This window comes from Triticum urartu, unplaced genomic scaffold (genome assembly GCF_056163025.1).
Source record: "Triticum urartu cultivar PI428250 unplaced genomic scaffold, HENAU_Tu73 scaffold1094, whole genome shotgun sequence".
NCBI classification, from domain to species: domain Eukaryota; kingdom Viridiplantae; phylum Streptophyta; class Magnoliopsida; order Poales; family Poaceae; genus Triticum; species Triticum urartu.
Window position 1 is genome coordinate 17,501 of NW_028259558.1, and position 8,296 is coordinate 25,796.

The following is an 8,296-nucleotide window of genomic DNA, read 5'->3' on the forward strand; positions in this document are numbered from 1 at the left end:
ATGTTATTGATTGTGAACCCATATTAGGGTATTTACACAGAGGAATGGAAAAAATCGCGGAAAACCGAACTATTATACAATACTTACCTTATGTAACAAGGTGGGATTATTTAGCTACTATGTTTACAGAAGCAATAACAGTAAATGCACCAGAATTCTTGGAGAATATTCAAATACCACAAAGAGCCAGCTATATTAGGGTAATTATGTTAGAATTAAGCCGGATAGCTTCTCACTTGCTATGGCTTGGACCTTTTATGGCGGATCTCGGCGCACAGACTCCTTTTTTCTATATTTTTAGAGAGAGAGAATTAATATATGATCTATTTGAAGCTGCTACAGGTATGCGAATGATGCACAATTACTTTCGCATCGGAGGAGTAGCCGCCGATCTACCTTATGGATGGATCGATAAATGTTTAGATTTCTGTGATTATTTTTTACGCGGAGTTGTTGAATATCAACAACTTATTACACAGAATCCAATTTTTTTAGAGCGAGTTGAAGGAGTAGGTTTTATTAGCGGAGAAGAAGCAGTAAATTGGGGCTTATCGGGACCGATGTTACGAGCTTCTGGAATACAATGGGATCTTCGTAAAGTAGATCCTTATGAGTCTTACAACCAATTTGATTGGAAAGTCCAATGGCAAAAAGAAGGGGATTCGTTAGCTCGCTATTTAGTACGAATTGGTGAAATGAGGGAATCCATCAAAATAATTCAACAAGCTGTAGAAAAAATTCCTGGAGGACCTTATGAAAATTTAGAAGTCCGACGCTTTAAGAAAGAAAATAATTCTGAATGGAATGATTTTGAGTATAAATTTCTTGGTAAAAAACCTTCGCCCAATTTTGAATTGTCAAGACAAGAGCTTTATGTAAGAGTAGAAGCCCCAAAAGGTGAATTAGGGATTTATCTAGTAGGAGATGATAGCCTTTTCCCCTGGAGATGGAAAATCCGTCCACCCGGGTTTATTAATTTGCAAATTCTTCCTCAGCTAGTTAAAAAAATGAAATTGGCTGATATCATGACGATATTAGGTAGTATAGATATCATTATGGGGGAAGTTGATCGTTGAAATGATAATAGATAGGGTAGAGGTAGAAACTATCAATTCTTTTTCGAAATTGGAATTATTAAAAGAAGTCTATGGACTGATATCGATTCTACCCATTTTGACCCTCCTTTTGGGAATAACAATAGAGGTACTCGTAATTGTGTGGTTAGAAAGAGAAATATCTGCGTCGATACAACAACGTATTGGTCCTGAATATGCTGGCCCCCTGGGCCTGCTTCAAGCTATAGCAGATGGGACTAAGCTACTTTTTAAAGAAGATATTCTGCCATCCCGAGGAGATATTTCTTTATTTAGCATTGGACCCTCTATAGCAGTCATATCAGTTTTATTAAGTTTTTTAGTTATCCCTTTGGGATATCATTTTGTTTTAGCCGATCTTAGTATTGGTGTTTTTTTATGGATTGCCATTTCAAGTATAGCTCCTATTGGTCTTCTTATGGCAGGATATAGCTCAAATAATAAATATTCTTTTTCAGGCGGTCTACGAGCTGCTGCTCAATCCATTAGTTATGAAATACCATTAACTTTTTGTGTGCTAGCAATATCTCTACGTGTGATTCGTTAAAATAGATCTTTTTCCTATAAAATCCATTAACTATTTATATTCCTTTTCTTATTTAGTATTTGGGTTGGTAAGTTAAACTAGATAGCTATATGAGTGAAACAAAACAGCTTATAAATTTGTAGTAAAAAGAAAAAATCTCATTTCCTACGTACAAGAAAAAAGTGGAAGTAAACATAAGCAGTGTAAACTCTTTATCCCAAGGTTGATATTTTTTAATTAGTCATCATATCTTGAAGCGGCCAAGAATAAAGGATTCACGATATGGAATTCCATTACTAGAATACTCCTAGTTATTACTATAACTTAATAATCCATATGAAGAATCCACCAAAAGTTAGTGAAGGGTTAGGAACACTAAAGTACATAAAGGATTAGTAATGGAAAATCTAAAACATTAGAGATTTTTGCCCATAAAAGGAATCATAATAAGGACTTGCAATTTGTAGAAATTATCAAGTAGTACTTTCTTCGGATTCCGATCCAGAGTATGTTCCCATTCACTTGTTAAGGAAATGGCTATCAAGAACGAATTAACCCTTTATCCATTTTTTCTTTTTAAATACCCCCTCCCTGGGGAAAGAAGAATAGTAAAAAAGATATGGAGTGCACTAGAAAAAATTTTCATTATTTCCTTCCTCTATCCATATTCATGCAGAATTGCTCATGAACTAATACCCAACTCTTTCCATTTATTAATTGAATTCCTATAACAAGTAACAAGTGTTTTATTCCAAGATTAAGTTATTACTGAACAAAGAAAAATTTTCATTATATTATAAAGGATGAGATCAATTCGGAAGCGCTTTTTCTTATTCTAGCAGACGGAATTCCTTTGGTCTAATTTAGGACTTTCAAATCTATTTTATTTTATCTAATTCTATCTACGCCCCCGGGGCTAGGAACAAAACAGTCCTTTCCTTTTTCTGATCATAGAGAAGCCGTATGAAGCTAAGGTTTCATGTACGGTTTTGAAATAGCGGTGGGAACTGTGATGTTATCACCGACTATGATTATCTAACAGTTCAAGTACAGTTGATATAGTTGAAGCACAGTCAAAATACGGTTTTTTTGGATGGAATATTTGGCGTCAGCCTATAGGTTTTCTGGTTTTTTTAATTTCTTCTTTGGCAGAATGTGAAAGATTACCCTTTGATTTACCAGAAGCGGAGGAAGAATTAGTAGCAGGTTACCAAACTGAATATTCCGGTATCAAATATGGTTTATTTTATCTTGTTTCTTACCTAAATTTATTAGTTTCTTCTTTATTTGTAACAGTTCTCTACTTGGGCGGGTGGAATTTATCTATTCCCTATATATCCTTTTTTGATTTTTTCCAAATGAATAAAGCAGTTGGAATTTTGGAAATGACAATGGGTATATTTATTACATTAACTAAAGCTTATTTATTTCTCTTCATTTCTATCACAATAAGATGGACTTTACCGAGGATGAGAATGGATCAGTTATTAAATCTTGGATGGAAATTTCTTTTACCTATTTCCCTGGGCAATCTCTTATTAACAACCTCTTCTCAACTTGTTTCACTATAAATAAGATAATACAATAATAGTAAGAATATTTTCAACACAAAAGCTCTCTCAAACAAGAGAAAGAAACATATCTTTTTCATAGATATTTAGAATGAATATGTTCCCTATGGTAACTGGGTTCATGAGTTATGGTCAACAAACAATACGTGCTACAAGGTACATAGGTCAAAGTTTCATAACTACCTTATCCCACACAAATCGTTTACCTATAACGATTCACTACCCTTATGAAAAATCAATTACACCAGAGCGTTTCCGAGGGCGAATCCACTTTGAATTTGATAAATGTATTGCTTGTGAAGTATGTGTTCGCGTATGTCCGATAGATTTACCCGTTGTGGATTGGAGATTTGAAAAGGATATTAAAAGAAAACAATTGCTTAATTATAGTATTGATTTCGGAGTTTGTATATTTTGTGGCAATTGTGTTGAGTACTGTCCAACAAGCTGTTTATCAATGACTGAAGAATATGAACTTTCTACCTATGATCGTCATGAATTGAATTACAATCAAATTGCTTTAAGTCGGTTACCAATCTCCATAATGGGAGATTACACAATTCAAACAATTAGGAATTCGTCTGAAAGTAAAATAAACAAAGAAAAATCTTCGAATTCAAGAACGATTACTGATTACTAAACTTTGATTTTGTCTTTCTGTTATAAAAATCTAATAATTCTTTATTAAACTTTAAAATTAAACTATAAAGAAAAACGAAAAACTACTGCTTATTGGAAATTATTTCTTATTTTAAATCAGACTAGATTTTCGTGATATAATATAATTTATAACTATAAGTTTATACACAAAAAAATACCCTAATCCTTTTTTCCTTCCTTGAATCCTTTAGTTTTAGTCAGTTCATGAAAAATTTTATACTATTAATTTCTTTTTATCCATAATGGATTTACCTGGACCAATACATGAGATTCTTATGCTATTTGGGGGATTTGTTCTTCTACTAGGGGGTCTAGGAGTAGTATTACTTACCAACCCCATTTATTCTGCCTTTTCGCTGGGATTAGTTCTTGTTTGTATATCCTTATTCTATTTTTTATTAAATTCCTACTTTGTAGCTGTCGCACAACTTCTTATTTATGTGGGAGCCATAAATGTCTTGATCATATTCGCTGTAATGTTCGTAAATGGCTCAGAATGGTCTAAAGATAAGAATTATTGGACTATTGGAGATGGGTTCACTTCACTCGTTTGTATAACTATTGTTTTTTCACTAATGACTACTATCCCAGATACGTCGTGGTATGGAATTCTTTGGACTACAAGATCAAACCAAATAGTAGAACAGGGTCTCATAAATAATGTTCAACAAATTGGAATTCATTTAGCAACCGATTTTTATCTTCCGTTTGAACTCATTTCCATAATTCTTCTAGTTTCTTTAATAGGTGCAATTACTATGGCTCGGCAATAAGAAAACTTAGAAAAAGTACAAATTATAAGAATTGCAAATCTAAAATAAATAACTAAAGAATCACAATTTTGATTTAGTAAAATCCATCTACTGCCAACAAATACCTCCTTTTTTTTTTTTTTTTTTTTCTTTTGTTGTGTAATTGTTCTATTGTAATTAATTGAATCGGTTCAATTCTTGCCCTCATATTGAAATGAATCGAGATTGATAAGGAGTTAGTTAATGATGTTTGAGCATGTACTTTTTTTGAGTGTCTATTTATTTTCGATTGGTATCTATGGATTGATCACAAGCCGAAACATGGTTAGAGCTCTAATATGTCTTGAACTTATACTGAATTCAATTAATCTAAATCTCGTAACATTTTCTGATCTATTTGATAGTCGCCAATTAAAAGGAGATATTTTCGCAATTTTTGTTATAGCCCTTGCAGCTGCTGAAGCCGCTATTGGACTATCCATTCTTTCTTCCATCCATCGTAATAGGAAATCCACTCGTATCAATCAATCTAATTTATTGAATAATTAGACTTTTGAATAATTAGACATAGAATCCTCTAAACAAAGGCGCACATATTAAAATAAATAGAAATCAATACTATTTTCTTAGTATTATTTGAGAATATCCATTTTTTTTAGTAGATTATTGCATAGTATTCTTTTTCACTTAAATGAATTTTTGTATTTGTAATTCATTGATATTGCAATTTGAATATTGCAATAATTTATATTGAAAAGACGATAGCCAATTTATTGGCTAATTCGAATTCGTCTGTACAATTCGTAAAATTCTTTCTTATTTCTTATTTATTGTTGAAATCCAAAATTAAAGTCTCTTGGCTCTCTTCACGCTTTCTCACAAACAGATTAAAAAATAGATTTTTTTTTTTGAAGTTTGGATAAACCATTGCTTCGTCTGGTGTCTACAATACATATGACTCATTATAGTACTAATTTCATTTTTACCAGATCGAAAAATTTTATGTTGAAAAGAAAAATTTATAGATCCAATGTCACATTCCGTAAAAATTTACGATACATGTATAGGATGCACTCAATGTGTACGAGCTTGTCCAACAGATGTATTAGAAATGATACCCTGGGATGGATGTAAAGCCAAGCAAATTGCTTCCGCGCCGAGAACCGAAGATTGTGTGGGTTGTAAGAGATGTGAATCTGCCTGCCCGACAGATTTTTTAAGTGTCCGCGTTTATTTAGGGCCTGAAACAACACGTAGCATGGCTCTATCTTATTGATACGTTACAAAAAACTTCACTCGAATCGTCTGATTCCTCTTTACCGAAGAAGCCTGTGCTCGAAATAATCGAGCACGGGCTTTTCTGGTCAAAACGTATCTTGTCTTTATCACTTTATCATGAGTTATTTTCCTTGGTTAACAATACTTGTTGTTTTGCCGATATTTGCAGGTTCATTAATTTTCTTTTTACCTCATAAGGGAAACAAAGTCGTTAGGTGGTATACTATATCTATTTGTTTATTAGAATTCCTTCTAATGACTTATGCGTTCTGTTATCATTTCCAACTGGAGGATCCCTTAATCCAATTAAAGGAGGATTATAAATGGATAGATGTCTTCGATTTCCACTGGAGATTGGGAATCGATGGACTTTCATTAGGATCTATTTTATTGACAGGATTTATCACTACTTTAGCTACTTTAGCAGCTTGGCCAATTACACGGAATTCGCGATTATTCTATTTCCTGATGCTCGCAATGTATAGTGGTCAAATAGGATTATTTTCTTCGCGAGACCTTTTACTTTTTTTTATCATGTGGGAGTTAGAATTAATTCCTGTTTACTTACTTTTATCCATGTGGGGGGGGAAGAGGCGTCTATATTCAGCTACAAAGTTTATTTTGTATACTGCAGGCGGTTCCATTTTTTTCTTAATCGGAGTTCTGGGTATGGGCTTATATGGTTCCAACGAACCAGGATTAGATTTGGAAAGATTAATTAATCAATCATACCCTGCAACCTTGGAAATACTTTTATATTTTGGCTTCCTTATTGCTTATGCTGTCAAATTGCCGATTATACCCCTACATACGTGGTTACCAGATACCCATGGGGAAGCACATTATAGTACATGTATGCTTTTAGCGGGAATATTATTAAAGATGGGAGCATATGGATTGATTCGGATCAACATGGAATTGTTACCTCATGCTCATTATCTATTTTCGCCCTGGTTAGTAATAATAGGAGCGATCCAAATAATCTATGCAGCTTCAACTTCTCTTGGTCAACGAAATTTCAAAAAAAGAATAGCTTATTCCTCTGTATCTCACATGGGTTTCATAATTATAGGAATTGGTTCCATAACCAACATTGGACTCAATGGAGCTATTTTACAAATATTATCCCATGGATTTATTGGTGCTACACTTTTTTTCTTGGCAGGAACCGCTTCTGATAGAATGCGTCTTGTTTATCTCGAAGAACTGGGGGGAATATCTATCCCAATGCCTAAAATTTTTACCATGTTTAGTAGCTTTTCAATGGCTTCTCTTGCCTTACCAGGAATGAGTGGTTTTGTCGCAGAATTAGTAGTATTTTTTGGACTAATTACTAGTCCAAAATTTCTGTTAATGCCAAAAACACTAATTACTTTTGTAATGGCAATTGGAATGATATTAACTCCTATTTATTTATTATCTATGTTACGCCAGATGTTCTATGGATACAAGCTATTTAATGTTCCAAACGCAAATTTTGTGGATTCTGGACCACGAGAACTCTTTATTTTAATCTGTATCTTTTTACCAGTAATAGGAATTGGTATTTATCCAGATTTTGTTCTCTCCCTATCCGTTGACAGGGTAGAGGCTCTCTTATCCAATTATTATCCTAAATAGGTTTGCTTTTTTTTACTCGTCTGCTCTATTAATGCAGAAATAAGTAAAAAAGTATATAATGCAGAAATAAGTAAAAAAGTATAATTAGATCTATCTCGAATTTTTGAGAACCCTTTGATAAGGCGTTCAAGGGGTTCTCAAATAAAACATAAAAGTAAAAACCTTCATTTCATGAAGGTTTTATTTTATGTAATCATTTAGGTGTTAATGTAAACGAACCATAACTATGTAAGCCTATTCCTAATAGATTTATACCAAAATAACAAATCCAAATTATAAGAAATCCTATCAAAGCTATAAGTGCAGAATTCGTACCCTTCCAATTTGGATTTGTTCTACTATGTAAATAAATTGCGAATATGGTCCAAGTAATAAATGCCCAAGTTTCCTTAGGATCCCAATTCCAATAGGATCCCCAGGCCTCATTAGCCCATACTGCTCCACAAAGAATACCTACGGTTAAAAGGGTAAATCCTAGGCTAATGACACGATAACTCCAAGAATCCAAACGCTCCGTTAATTGATATTTGTAATAATTTGGAAATGAAGGGACAGAGGTTCTTTTTAAAGCACTTCTTTTTGCATAAAAATATTTAATATCACTAAAGAAAAATGTTTTATTTAAAACATTTTTTTTCTTTTTAGAAAAGAAATGGAAATTATTTCGAAATCTAATGATTAGAATAGCGGCAGATAATAAGGATCCGCACAAAAGAGTTGCATAGCTTAATAACATCATACTGACATGCATCATTAACCACTGAGATTGTAGAGCAGGTACTAGTATCGTGGATT